Genomic DNA, 14,704 nt, shown 5'->3' with positions numbered 1-14,704 from the left:
CACGAAGCATTGAAACTTTTTCATGTGATCCGCTCACTCATGTGATTTGTTGGCCGAGATTTCCCAATCCATTGTACTGATCACATATGCCCTTTCTCCTTTTTCCGAAAAGAAGCCGATTGAGGAACGAGAACGTAATGTGTAATGGTCAACCAACCCATTGTGATTGCGGGGTTACCGGGTCAGTCAGTCAGCCAGTCAGTCAGTCAGTTAGTCAGTCTACACCGCAGCCACAATCGGTCTGGGCATGAGAAAATTGGCCGATTCGTGTTTTGAGGTTTGCGGATATGGGAAAAGCCATTTTGTCATCATTTGAGCGGCAGGAGTTCTCCGACCGCGGGTAGGCAGTCATTTTCTCTGTACTACGCTGAGCCGATATTATTTATATCTCACTGTAATGAAATGCAATATAGATCCATTTTAGCCAACTTCGATGCCGCTATTCGTTGCTAAACTTTCTGGACGAAGCAGAAGAAGGGTCGAACCGTTTCGTATTTTGCTTCAGGCTAATGCATCTGTGAAGATCGTAATGAAACAGCAAGTAATAATTACTACCGGGAGATACAATCAGCAAATATTTGGTTGGGGTGCAATATGTAGTCTTGCTCTCCGCACTCTGCTAGTCGCGGACCAATGACGGATCATGGAAAAATGAAGGACTTCATGGCAGAAGTTGTAAAGGAATTAGTGCATTTCCGCAAGTTGTTTTCATCTCTTGAAGTGGAACAAAGTTTCCATGAATGACATAGGCAAATTAATGTTCGAAAAGACTATTCTCGAGTGTTGAGTTCGATTTTTTTTTTCAACCTCGTACGAAGAATTTCAAAGTTGTGCTGAAGAAATAGTAACACTTTAATGGCATCCATGTGCCTAAACAGTTTCGATCGCGTTACCTAGTTTACCTTTGATGCGATCATAGTTGTCATCGTAAAACCAATCTGATTGAGAATCGTGAAGATACAAGGCGAAAACACCGGCTTATGAAAGACGACTTGAATTGACCGGAATATTTTTCCGTCAAACAAAAGTGATCAAATTGTTATCTCTTAATCTACCAAATGACAAAAAGGCAGCGCTTGATGACTTAGCTCTAGTTTTCCACCAGCTGATTGTATTTCTTGTTGTTGTTGTTGTTGTCGTCGTCGTTGTTTATTCTCCAAACGGAAATCATGATTGGTACTTGCGTCAGGTCGAATTGCTCCTTGCGAGAATCCACCACTGTAACTTCATATTATTACTTACTTCCCTCACGAAAGCAAAACAATTCGTCCCCAATGCGAAAGGATGAAACGATGATGACCAGAAAATGACGCCGTGGCAGTACTCTGTGTGGCTCAAGGGCGGCCTCAAGGGGCGGGCTGGTCTGCATTCCTTGTTGGCCAAACAACTCTCATTTGGAGGAGAAACATTGGATTTCGTTCCTTCGGAATGGCTCACTACGAACGTATTTACGTACGTACCGACGTAGGTAGAGGTACGTGTGCATGTCTGAACAGTCTAGTACGTACGTGTTGAAGGTAGATATGTAGAAGCAGGTCTGGTGGACCCAAAAGAGAAGTGATGTTCTAACTCGCTCGGAGGGTTCGTAGAATATAGACTAGCAATTACCAACTGTGCACCTGCATGAGGTCCTAGCCCAAAATGACATTTGGCAATTCAAGCCGGAGCAAACTGGGGTTCGAGTCGTCATTCATGCCCCCTCTGCATGCTACCAAAAGAGTATGACCATTCTGATATTTCACTTGTCAAAGACACTTCCATCTCGACAAGTCATTCCTCCCTTGCCAGCTAAACGTTGCGATTCATTGCGGTGTCTGCATTGAAATTCCGTCTGATTGCAAATTTGCATTGAGTTATGCTTGAGATCAGAAATATGAGCGGTTATGGATCAAATAATTCACGATCGATGTTCAGGAAAATTTGTCGGTTGACCGATTGTTGGCAGGTAAGTCGGCCTTGAACAGTGAGCATTTCTTTGAGGATGCTTGTAAAGTGAATGTCCAGAGCTGAACTTGCTCAGATGATTGTGAAACCTCGACTCATTTTGCCTTCACTAGCGAGAACCTTTAAACTCTTTGCTGTTGGTAGAATCCAGCTCCGGATTGTATCCCCTTCTAGAAATTCGATTTCACTCTCCAATCTTGTCCCTCATTCTCGTCAATAGAACGACTCATCGACTCATCGATTCATCGTCTCATCCGACGATGTAGTGCTTGAATGTCTTGCGAGACAAGAGCTGTTCTGCAATGGATACCTCTACGACGAGAATCCCTCTGAGCGGACCACGGTCTCAAAGTTCAATGCACAATTCATGTCATGGGCCCTGAGATCTATGGACAATGGGTGGGACAATGCAGGAAAGTTCTATTTCGGATGTCATTGTGGCGACATCTCAAATGGAATTTTCATTCCACGAAAACGCCCGCTCGACCATTTACTTCTATGTAAAGGTCTTCTGAGGAATGATTTTAACCCCCACTCTGACTTGGAGCACTTGGCTGTATGTAGCCTCACCAAATAGGGAAATATGTCTTTATTTTTTATTTTAATGGCTCATCAAGTTTATTGGGTTTTGTTTCATCGGCAAATTGCATCCCAAGGGCCAATCTAGCTGAGGAGGAACGATATGGTGCTCAAGTCGTTTCTTAACTATTAGTCCTTTCTGCCTCGTTGCTTTTTGTCTTGGAGGGAGAAACATTCCTTCTTGTCAAATTCCGTTGATCGGATTGAGGAATTTCCAGATTACTGGCGGTATTGACCATAGACTTAATAGTATGATGCATGAGTCCCAAAACGGTAATACATTTTCAAACTGTCGTCCTCAAATTTGCACACCAAGGTCCTCAATCAAAACCATTCAATTTCATGCCTTTTCTCAGCACACGTCTTTACTTACCATGCAATACTATTACTGACATTAATCTTGCTCATTGTTTGAGTAGCATCGTATTTTTTTTTTGCGACCCCCCAAAAACGTGTTTCGCTCTTTGTGTGTGTATGTGTGTGTGTTTTATTTTTTGCTCGATTGATAGACAAGTCTTGACTCGCGTACTGCTTAATAGGGTACGGTGCGTTGTTTGGCTTGCTTGTGGAAGCGAGGAGAGCTATCGGATTAAAACAATGGAATTTCTCCGATCGTCTTTGAGCTGATCTGACGCCAGGAGGATCTCGGTCAGCGCAGAATTAGGTGCCCATGAGTGACAGCCCCAACCAATGGTCATTCAAAATGGCCAGAAGAATGAATCATTTTATTTGGTCTTTATTGTATTACTGGCTATCACCGCTTAGAGAATGTTGATCGGATTAACAAATATCCCGAAGTTGTACGGCAAATCTTAGTGAACACTACTCTTTTTCCTGGTATGGTGATGCCGATGAAACAGTGCAAAACACAAACCGAGATCAAGACGTCTCATGTTTACTTCTTGAAAGAAAAGTACCCCTAATCCCTTAATGGCAATGTCGTTTTGGCATGAGCCTCTCTAGATTTCCAAGGCTCGTTTGTTTTCCGCACGATATGGCGAGCGAGAGAGCGAGAGATAAATACGATTTTGACCTTAGTTCTCTGTAATTTGACGCTTACGATCTAGTGTGGTATTAAGCCATAAATCCCATTGTCTAACCTCATATTGAGAGAAACCACTTTCTAATTGAAGAGGCAAAATCCAGAGAAATACCCGTTCTATCGTTCTACTGTACATCGCCTCTAAAAACGAAGGTGGGATGAGACGGAAACCGGAAATCAGATCTGATTCGGAAAGTGTCTCGAATGGGTTGATTTTTGAATGGCTTTTGAATTTCAATTTCCTCTTCATAACAAAAAAGAAAGGTTGGGCCCCATTCTTGTCTTGACTGGAGCAAAATAGGGCCCTTATCAAAGATTGGGCGGATATTTTCCTTATTCTCAAGATTGTGAACACTTCCTGACGTCCAATTCTATCCATTATATTGTTAAAAAAAGTAACTCATTCCTCCCTCATCGACCAAACCCTCTGTTTCTTCCTCCGCAATCTAATGATTCAGGTAGTAGGTGGCTGCGCTTCCTCTCTCTGTCTCGGTCTTTTCACCTCCCCCAAGAAAAATGCTCGTTTTCAACACTTCAATTTCTGGAAAAAGTCGGCTTAAAGCTCATTAAAGCATCAGGAGACTTCACTTCTCAGCTTTCTGCCATTCTTGCCACGCAAAACGAGGCAACATCATCCATGCCAATGGATGCCCAAGTTGATGTCGACTAAAGTGGCCACGAACCGGGGGAAGGGCGAGGGCGAGGGCGAGGGCGAGGGGGGAGGCTTACTTACTTGCCTCTTCTCCAAATATCCGAGAAGTGGGATCAGATTCCCGCGTGATTCATTCATTGAGGGTTTTTTTGTGGTTGAAAAGAGTTAAGATAAAGGTAACTCCTCGTGTTCATTAGCTTCAAGATTTCCTCTCTGGTTAGAATAAAAGCCCATGTCACGAGTTCTATTCAAGGCTCCATTATCAGTGTGAACTTTGTATCCATCTGATGGGAAACTTGACTTCCCAGCCTATTTTGGCTTGTTATTCCAGAGGAAAGAGTCCCCCTCTTTTGTTCTACTCCTTCTCTTATGGATGGAAAAGATGTTGTTGAAAAGTAAAGAAAAAACCACTTGTAGACTCAAGTCATTGGCCCAGACAATGAAGGGGAGCTCCTTTCGTCAAAGAAAATAAACCAACTAAGATTGTTATCTTTCTCTGTTGAGTCGAGCTGTATTGAACAGTGGGTCCTAGCACCCCATAGCTTTAGGGATTACATGGTCAGAGTCCAAGGAACGATGGTCTCCTCACCTGATTTATGCCATGTCAAGAAAGGACTTGTCGCTTTTTTGCCATTTAGGGCTCAAAATAATGTACGTCTACGATGTCGTTCCTTGGTGAAGCCCAGGAGGGTATTGGAGCTAAATGACAATTCCCAATTCCACCTGATCATTCTTGTCGCACTCGACGTAAGTACATTCATGGAAGTACGTACCCGTAAATCTATTATTCCTGAGGGTTGAAGCGGGAGTTTTGAAAGTATGACCGTGAATGAATTCATCATCTCAGAAGGAGTTTGGAAGGAACTCTTTTCGGGTGAGATTCTGACAGCATTTCTTCGGCGGAAATAATCGTCGCGCTAGTCACTCATCCCTGGTGAATGAAAATGTGTTTAAATCACAGCGGGAATGCGCTCATTTTCTTTCGTCTAGCAGTCCTTGTCGAACCACGAGGTTTCGATTCTTCATTGATCGAGGGAAGATATTTCACACAATGCCACTGCTTTTCCAAAGGAACCACGATTCGGTTTTGTCGAGGTATAAGCTGGCAGCGCTTCACAGACAGGAAGACATGCTCAATTTCACTCTACAAACCGACTATTCCTGAATATTGAACGGTCGTCCTTTAGTTCTTAGATCATGCGTCTATTTCTGACATCATTTGAATGGTTTTAAATCATTTTGATCCTTAATTTTGTATAAACTCCTGCGGGGCGGGACGGACAAATTTACCCCAGTGTTTTTGGTGGGTGAAACGAGTACGAAGGTTGCAATGCTAGCTTGAAATCTCAAAGTGGGTGATCGATTGAGTTGAGAGTGGCAGTTGACAGAACTCGAGAACGCGGAATGAATGTGACTCTCTTCTCGTTTTGTATGGTACGCACGATAGACCTAGTAAGGTAGTAGTGAACCAACGAACCAAGCTCATATCATACCTAGAGCCAACGAGCCAACCAGCGAGACACCCAAATAGCTTGCAATCTTCTTGAATATGAATCTTATGAATCTCGGATTTAATCTTCTCCTTTGTGGGATACTCATAATTCTGGGGAGAAGTCCTGAGACTCATGTCACTTCACAATTGGCATTGATCGCATCTAGGATGTCACAAAGTGGCACTATATACTTTCGAAAATCGGCTTGACACACATAATTCCTTCCTAATCTTGAAGTCATATGATAAAGTACTTTAGTGCTGCGTTTGGCGGGCTAGCTCAATGGAGATGTTTTGCAAATCGTTGCAGGGCATTTTGTCATCATAAAAGGTTTGACAGGTCAATGTATCGATTCGACTGTTCTAGGTTGTTCTGGGTTGGATTCGATGACCTGGGTGGTTAGATTTGTGGTACGTCTGGATCAATTCCAGCAAAAGTTGGGGTCATATCTGGTTACTGGCGCTAAATTCTCTATAATGGAGGGAAGGGCTGGTAGCTTCAGCTACCTTAGCAATCGGTTATTATGGACTAAATGCCGACGTCTGTCATCCATTGAAGCTGGCAAGACAGATGAAGTTTTCTTGGTCATTGTTGAAAAGCGTTCGTTTCGATGGCCACCAAGTAGAGCTCTTGACCAGGTTGGTTGGAAGTTTGGTTGGTTGGTTGGTCGGTCGGTCGGTCGGTCGGTCGGTCAGTCGGTCAGTCTGTGGCATTCAGTTGGACATGCCAACCGACTAGAAACCAGCTATCCACCTAACCGACCAACCAAGTAACCCATTTCCTCCGTCCCCTTTGGTCTCTGTATCCCAGCCCTCCCCGCTGCCATTGATGATCATTATGATTATTATGGATGGCCATGATCCTCTTGGACCTTGGTCCAATTCAAAACAATCCCCACTTTTCAAAAGTTTTCCGACGTGCTCTGTCTGTAAATGATCATGACAATGTTTAGCTTCGAATTTGCGAATTTAGCTCAAGTTGTATATTCAATGTGTTCTGTCTCGTGACATCAAAGCGATCCATGGTTTCCTGGGGATTTGATTTATAGTAATGCCGGACACCGTCAAACCCCCTCGTGTCCCCATAAATGACTCGTGCACCCAATATTTGTGACATTGTCAATTCTGTGCATTGTAAAACAATTGAAACCACGATTCTTAGGTATCTGTTTGGGCTCGCTTTTGGCTCTAGGACGACGCTCAGAGCTGATTTTTTTCGTTGGCCCTGCTTATTGAGTACAGGGACAGTGGGTCTTTAGGGATTTTCGGCGGTGTCTTTGCTCAACTGAATTCACTTTATAGCTAATGGTTTACGATCCTCTTATTTCTGTACTCGACTCGACTGTATTCAACTCACTGTACCTATCAGAGACAAAATAACTTCCATTAAAATGTGATGATTCTATTTAAAACCCTTTGTGTATTGCATAGAAGTACACTTTGGTATTGATAGCCACAACAAGCAATAGCCCAAGTCGACAGTTGTATTTTAACTTTATCTCCCCTGGCGAAAAATGATTTTGCAGGAATGGTGAGAAATGGCTTAAAAGAAAACATGATTCATACTGTGTTATGTATAGCATGGATCAATAATCAGGTTTGAGATTGATTTCAGCCTCTTCTACGTAGAAAGCCAACAATGCCCCTGCGAGCCGTTGACTTGTTGCCCACAACACAATGTTACAGAGGGCACTCCTTTCTTAGATGACCAATGATAAGGAACAGAAAGTAGTCTGTCCTTGATAGAACCATTCCATAAACATAAATGCCTTGAAGCAGAACAACATACTCACTTAGATTGCTTGCTCCGAGCTCATGTTTTTGTAAGATTCTTTATAATCCGCCGACTCTCTCTCGCATCTTCTCCCGTCCTTCGCCCTTCATAGATTTCTACACAATCTACTTGTGGCTCTAGTGGAGTCATTCAATTATTCCACACGATTTTACTGCTACACATGTCGCATGAGCTGGTCAATTCTTCCTGTTCGTTGATAAACATACTTTTTCAAAAAATCGCGACAATGTTGTCATACAAATGACCTCTCTCTGTTGGTATCATTATAGAACTCTTGCTCTCGGTAAACAGTCAGTAGATGTACGAACAATGATATCTGCGCGAAGCACAAAGCTGTGTTATCAAAAGTCAGTCTGTGGTTGACACTAAATCAAGCTCAAGACCCTCCCAGTTCACACCAACAGGCGATGTGGTGGCAGAAATATACTTCGGAGAGATTATGTCGTCGCCAAATATTCGACTCTGCTCTCCCTCAAGATTCTGCGAGTGTGCCAACATCTATCTTAGTCCCACGATAGTCCTTTGATTTTTTTACTTCATGTCGTACTCGAGTGCGGCAGCAGACTCGAGTCTGGCAAAGCCCCTTTCCTGTTTTAATGTATCATATTAAGGGTGGCCAACTTCTCCAAGTTCGAGTACAAGACTCGGACTTGAGTCCAAACTCGCCCCAACACTAATACAGACAGACCGACCGTCGCCGTTTGTTGGGGTCCGCCTCCTTAAACAAACGTGACTTGTTCGCCAAGATATATGGCGACAATCTGTTAGACTATGCGAAATATCTTGTCAGTTTGGGTTCCAACAAATTATTCTTCAGTCCTATCATGCCTCGCTCGGCTGGGGTCTTTCTTGAGTAAACTGTCGAGAATTAATTTCAGGCTACCTTTTAAAACTTGGCCTTTGAAGTGAAATCCGTGTCTAGTCAGGATTCATCCAGTAATGTCCTCCACAAACACGTGGAGCTCGCTCGCTCAAAAGTCGCCCAAGTTAGACCGATTAGAAAGCGAGGAAACCCAGACCAAACCGAGGAGTCCTAACTGAACAGACCCCAAGATGGAACAACTTTGGATCCATTATGAGGGCATCCCGGATTTTGAAAAAGAGCTAGGATATTAATTATGTTGTGAGCTTATGCCGCAGGGTCTGTCTCGGCTCCTTTGCGACAATTTTGGTCGTGTTTATAGTTCAGCAATCTTTGCCTTAATCTATGAAGGTCTTTAGAAGAAGACACCATTTCTGGGGGTCGGTTTGTTTATTCAAAGTTGAGCAAGTAAGTTAGTTACTTGCCTAAGCTCGAAACCTAGACCAACTTTTCCAAGGGCCTTGAATCTGTTCCTTGGCGAACTCGAGGGTTGAATCTTTGGGGATTGCTCAACATAATTTGAGACGAGGAGAGGAATTTCTGCCCCTTGATTTTGCCCAAGAGAGGAAAAGAGAAGGGAAAAAAATCTTCATCTGATAATTTTCCGGTTCAATATACCACCACGGCATCCCCTTCCCCCCCAGGCCGGATGGCTGGACCCCAACCTGTCTGGAAGTGAAACTCGAACTCATGGGGGAGAAGCCTGCTTCAGATCTAATTCCATTCTCAGTTGGAATGTAGTAAAAACTATTTGCGGTGAACTGACCCCATCCAATTTCTTAGGTTCCTACGTTCGCCAGAGACTCGACGAAGAGGGAGAGGTGCATGCAGTACTGGCTCGTGTTCAGATGTATGTACATACAACTCGTATGTACGTACGCACCGACATAGATATCTATCCGTCCGAGGATAGAAGATCGAAATCTTGATAAGTTTGGCTAGATTTTTTAACCGGTTGGATGACAGTTCCGTCGGAACGATGTCCCCACTTGCTCAAGAGCATTCTCATGGTTATTGGCAATTGGAGGCTAAAAGGTTGAATATGTATGTGCGAACGTAGTCCATCGTTTAAGCTTAGTGTTCCTACCAGAGGCACTCTATGCAGACAGAGATGTGGAAATCGTAGGCTCGAGGTCTAGACCGAGATCTGCCTGAAATTGGACACCACTCTTGTGCCAATATATATGCTCTCACGCGTAGATCACAATGGTTGAGAGTCGTAAACCCTCCCCTGCCAGATAGTTCTAAAAGTATTTTCTAGTTTCTTTGAAATGCTCGATTCAAACTTTACCTGCGCATTCCGTGGCCATAAATATCGACGAAACTTGGTAAGTTAAAAGAAGTGTTTTGACCGGTTTGGGTTATTCCAATTCCAATTCCAGTTTTTGGGCTTTGCTAAGGATGGGTGCATGAGTGAGTAAGTAAGTGTGTAAGTGTGTGCCCATATCTGCTCCAAGAATGAATGGTGACAAGTAACAGATTGTGTGAAGCATTCAAGCTCATCCATTTGACTGTTCACTCCTTCTTCTCTTTCTACCTCTTCCGGGTGCTTGGACTGTTTATGTTTGACTGTTCATCGCCAAAGAGTAATTTCATGGCCAAGAAAGTCATCTTCAATTTAGTGGAGATGGAATATTCATTGTCTGGCCTCTCTTGCTTATCATGCAAAAACGTCATACGTACGCTGAGCTGACGTATTTTCGACAAGTACGTAGGTATTCATGCCACAGAGTACCCAAGTTTCAAATTCGTCTTCCCTCAATTTATTGCCAAAGATGTGCAGATACTCGTTGAACGAGATTGCCTGGCATGGTGCACGGCGCAAGAATGGCGACGTTGAGAAGGTACTGAAATGTGACTTGGAACTCGTGTCATCTGAGAGTTTGGATGACTCGCCCGAATGTCATCTTGAGTATTTTGTTTAAGTATGAGGATGGCACACCACGGACGGAGCTTGATAGTGTGGATGTTGGGCCCAATCTGAGATCTTCAAATGGGTGGCCAATCCCGTCATTAGCGTTTCAAATCCATTGCCTTGCATACCTATGACTGAGCGCTTGAGCAATGAGCACGGTTACTTGGGATTTAGAACATATCAACAAAGCGTTGAAAAGTCCATTGAGAAGCGTTTGTATTTGCCAAGAGTGACAGCACGATTGCATATGGTGTATGTAAACATCATCTGTGACCTGCGTTGGCCAAATCACTCTCGATTTCATTCGGGCAAGCGTACGGTTTTCTGGTATGGAATAATTGGCAAGGGGAAAGTTCGTGACAAAGGAAGACATGTGAGCCATGGATGATCCGAAACGAGCCATTATTGGCTTCTAGCGATGCCTACGCCATGATTGAAGAGAGATCGAGCTGCCCTCCTGTTAATCAATAGCCACTATTAATTTCGATGAGATTCATATCTTCTTCGTTCTTGGCTCGCTACCATTGGTATGTCACTGTCTCCATCTTCTCCTCGAGTACCCAATCAACCATGCAAATGAACCTTTATTCACCACAAACATTGGCATCGTGAATTTGAGCCCCATTGTCTTTTAATTGTAGGAAATTTATTGCCTCCTCTTGTCGTGGACGTGCGGATAATAGGTCGACGCAATGTGCTTCGTTCAATTCTCGAGTGAGCGTGTGTACGTATGTGTAAGTGTATGAGAAATGTCCTTCATCGGCTGGTTCTCGAGTTTAGTGAGGATGCGAAAGATTGGTTTCAGTTCAAAGGTAGCCTGGAAATGTTTCAACTGCATCATTGAACTTGTTTGTTTTTACTGCGATAACTCAATTCATGGCCCAATTAATTAGATTGGACAGGGATATTTCTTTTATTGCCAAAAGGACACACGAGCCCTCGGGAGGCGTTTTTCTTTGACAAAAGTGTACCTTCCGTGGGTTTTGTTTTAGTGGTACGGCGACATGCATATTACTCCTCGCTTGTTGAGGTCTCCCTCTTCACAAAGATTCTCTCTCAACTTGACGGAATGGAGCGGAATGTCGCCCAAGATGAGTTCTTGGCATGAATTTCTCGACTGAATGAGAAGAAAACCATTATTAGGTTGTTTCTTTACTCTAATTTCCTTTGGCCCTTCGAAACTTCATCGTTTTGGCCGTGCATATGAATCAACTTTTAGAACATTCGAAGACATTCATCTTACCAAGTCATTATTAGAACCGCTGTTGCCCCGGTTTGTGTGGAGTCCACATTAATGGGGCTGGTTTGGTGGTCTGGCTGGTTGATGGGCTCTGCTCCGTTTCACTCGCTCAGCCCTGGAAACGCTTGTCCCCCGCTCACTTGAGTCGCGTTTGACTCTCCAAAAAACGTGAGGCACCGCATGGAACAGAGAGGGACTGTGTCACTTAGCAAGTTGAAATTACTGATAGGGGACCACCGCCAAACAAATCTGGAGCTGTGATTGTAGTACGTTTGTTGCTCCCAGGAATGTCAAGAAAACCCCAAGAACAGATCTCTTGTCTGAACTCCTCCTCTCCTCATTTTCCTGTTAGGCTGTAGCATAACTAAGTAATTATCGCAGTGGTGGGAGACATTGTGGCATAAAAAGGTCATTTGCCATTTGCCCAATCTTGGCTCTTCTCGGGAAGCCAATTGGAGGTCTCCGAGAAGTGCTCAACATTTTCCAATCACTTGACTTTTGAGTGAGCCTTCATTGAAAGCGTCGCGCACCCCGCATGTGTGTGTGTATGAGAATGTGAATGAGTTAGAATCCTCCGGCCTGATAACCCTTACACGTCAACGGGCATTTGATATTGGATTAGGGTGGGCCACCAGCCACTAATCTTAGCCTTGTGACCTAATGGGGTTGTTAGAATTTCGACGAAAACCAAATGGAATGCCATCTGTCTAATACAAAGAAGGAAATGACATTGATGTGAGGGACAAATGAGGGGCATTTTTCCACCAGGACAGCTCTAATGGGGGCGAATGGCTCTTTTCAGCCGAGTGAAGTGCACGAATCGACTGGCCTCAGGTGAACTGGTATCATTTGAAATTTCGATACATTAGCATATCATTACAGTGCAAGAAGCTCAGGCTGAAACAATCCCCCCCCCCTTCTCCTCGCCCCATTCTTTCTCTCCTGCCCCTTCTTCCCCTATTCTAGCCTGATTTCCTCTTTTGCCTAGAGACCTATTTTGAAGACTTCCCTTTCGTTGAAAAACTTCTGCGTTTGACTTGTGTGTAGTGAACCCAAGATAGACTAATGGCCATCACCAGCTCGAGTTTCCGGAAGGGGACATCGATAAATCATTATTGCAATATTTGTTGTAATCATCCTATTCCGCAGGTTCTGAAGAAATGATGAATTAGGGAGTGTGTTACTGAGGTAAAGAGGAAAGAGAGCAAAATCTATTTTTTTTTTCGTTCAAGCCTCTGACTTGACGTGGATAACTTTGGGGGGTGGGCGATTTTGGCTTGAGGAGATTATTTATTCGATTTCGTGATGTTAACTTTTCTTCGGCGCCAGTTTCGTGCAAGAAAATCATACCTACGTAGATCTTGCCAAGAGGTCGATTCTAATTTATGAGGGCAATTGAAGAAGGACTGAGCCAGTGGAGGATTTTCACTGGCAATCGGGATTCTCGCCATCCTCATGAGGTTGTGGTTGTATTCCAAAGAGTTCGGTCATTGGAGCGGTAAAATATTGACCTCCGCCAACTGCAGTAAACAGCTCGAGATAGAGATGAAAGCTAGCCAGCCAACACCAAAATTAGGATTTCAGAGCGTATTACAACTAAGTGAAGAACAATTCAAATTAATTGAAGATCAGGTTCTGACGACAAGCTGTGGACCGTTGTTTACTTTATGTAGAACGTCGGACGAAAGCTCATCAAGATTAAGGAGATTGACCATGACGACATTTTAATCACCACATGCATGTACAGGATTACGTGCCTCTTAAGAATATTCAACGCACAGAAGAGCCACCAAAATCGTTGTTTTGATTAGCACCTCATGACAGGTATTCATTCATTCATAGCATTTTGTGCTTCTTGATGGTGACTTGGGGGCTTGAGGTCATCATGATCATCTGTTTCATCGTGACATTCCCGACTGGTAAGATCTTTCCTGCAAGATTTTCGCCCAGTTTTTTGCCCAATCATTTGATGTATTAATTTTATAAACGTAATGAGTACCTGTCAAAGCACCTTGAACCTGTTTTGACCAGGCTCCACAACGACGCCTAAAAGCCTATTTTCATGGCTTCAAGCTGATTTCCCGAAACAAAAAGTTTTGAGCTCTTGATCAAAGTGAGCATGGCTTGTGGCCATAATCGAGAAACAACCAGAAGCCCGACCGACGATCCTCGATGCTCCATCCGAGCCAAACCACCGCTGAGAATCCACTGGTCTTCTTATCGTGTATAGAGTAATAACCAGATCGAGATCACACTAGAGGGGACACGGCCGCCATTATTTGGAGAGGGAACATGGGTTTGGCCAGACCCATTGACTTACTGTAAATAGATTTCTAACGCAACAGTGTGCTAAACAAAAACATGGTCAGGGGGGGAAAACGATTTGAGAACCGTTTTTTTTTTGCTTTTCTATCTGACTGATCTAGTCAGCTCGATGATGATTCTGGAGGCGAGGCCAACGGCCAGCGGTGACTTTGATTAAAAAATGAGAACAAAACAAAGAGAGGGGGCGAGCATCGTTCTGACAGGGATGAAATTGTGACGGTGAGAGACTAACCCTTTTCATTATGAGGTCCTGGAGTGGCTCAATCATTCTCGCATATCACGATTAGGGAGATACATCCGCAATTCCGTTTTGTTCATGATTTCCAATCGTATTTCAAAGGGACGGCTTAAAATGTGACTGCCGATTTTACCAGTCTTACCAAGTGGGCTTTTGCACCTCGTCAAACGAACTCATTCTTGTGAAAGTGGCAAGAGCGTCCATCGGAGCCGATGTGATGGATGTTTTAGCCCAAGAAAATTACCATATTCCTTTGTTTATGTCCCTTTAACTATCAGCTTTAGTGATCTCTTGAAATGGCAATCAGAAAGGCCACTCTCGAACACGGTCACTCGTATAGTAGTACATGTATGCCTGTGCAAGTACGCGGATAACGATTGTTCGACGCGCACAGACGCTCAGACGCTGGTCTGGAATCGCGACCAAGATGACGACGATCTCGGGCCAACCATCCCGAGTGAGCCTCCACGGTCTGTCTCGACCCAGAGAGCGAAGGAAGGGGCTGGAGACGAAATCGAAGAACACGATGGATGGATGAATTCTCAGTGACATGAGGTGAAAGTTTCATTTTCCAAAGGGCAAGCAAGAAAAGGAAAGAAATGGAGAAGGCAAATATTGGA

At 43.8% G+C, this 14,704-nt stretch overlaps 1 protein-coding gene across 1 annotated transcript in view; it reads left to right on the top strand.

The window, feature by feature from the left end:
* The window catches only part of LOC131879126 (glypican-6-like), a 25,048-nt gene that overhangs the window by 2,241 nt on the left and 8,103 nt on the right, over window positions 1-14,704 (top strand). The window lies entirely within an intron of this gene.

This window comes from Tigriopus californicus, chromosome 4 (assembly GCF_007210705.1).
Source record: "Tigriopus californicus strain San Diego chromosome 4, Tcal_SD_v2.1, whole genome shotgun sequence".
Classification (NCBI taxonomy): Eukaryota; Metazoa; Arthropoda; class Copepoda; order Harpacticoida; family Harpacticidae; genus Tigriopus; species Tigriopus californicus.
This window is presented reverse-complemented; position numbering and strand designations above follow the sequence as displayed.